Here is a 626-nt window from a genome sequence, read left to right on the forward strand (position 1 = left end):
GGGGGGGGGTGGCCGTGATCCCCCTCCCGCAGCCGGGCTGGGGTGCTGCCCCCCGCAGGGCCGCCCTGCTGGTGGGGACCCCAGGGGCATCCCCAGCACCCGGCCGTGTCCCCAGAGGGCTGCTGTGTCACCAGGACAGTTGGCCGTGCCCAACGGGGTGCCATGTCCCCAGGACAGTAGCCATGTCCCCAATGGGGTGCGGCATCCCTGGGAGGGTGCTATGTCCCCAGGACAGTGACTGTGTCTCCAACGAGGTGCCATGTCCCCAGGAGGGTGCTACGTCCCCAGGACAGTAGCCGTGTCCCCAGAGGGGTGCCATGTCCCAGCAGGGTGCCACATCCCCAGGATGGTGGCTGTGTCTCCAACAGGGTGTCATGTCCCCAGACGGGTGCCACGTCCCCAGGGTGGTGGCCATGTCCCCAGTGGGGTGCAGTGTCCCCAAGACAATGGCTGTGTCCCCAATGGGGTGCCATGTCACCAGGAGGGCACCACGTCCCCAGCAGCCCCAAGGAGTCGTGCTCGGCCACGCACTATGGATGCCAGGCCGCTTGCCCCTGTGTGCTGAGGCTGCCCCGGCCACTGCCATCGGGTCAGCACCTTCCTGCCCCGGCCGCCCCCGCGGTGCC

This window comes from Charadrius vociferus, unplaced genomic scaffold (assembly GCF_000708025.1).
Source record: "Charadrius vociferus isolate BGI_N301 unplaced genomic scaffold, ASM70802v2 scaffold1773, whole genome shotgun sequence".
Taxonomy (NCBI): domain Eukaryota; kingdom Metazoa; phylum Chordata; class Aves; order Charadriiformes; family Charadriidae; genus Charadrius; species Charadrius vociferus.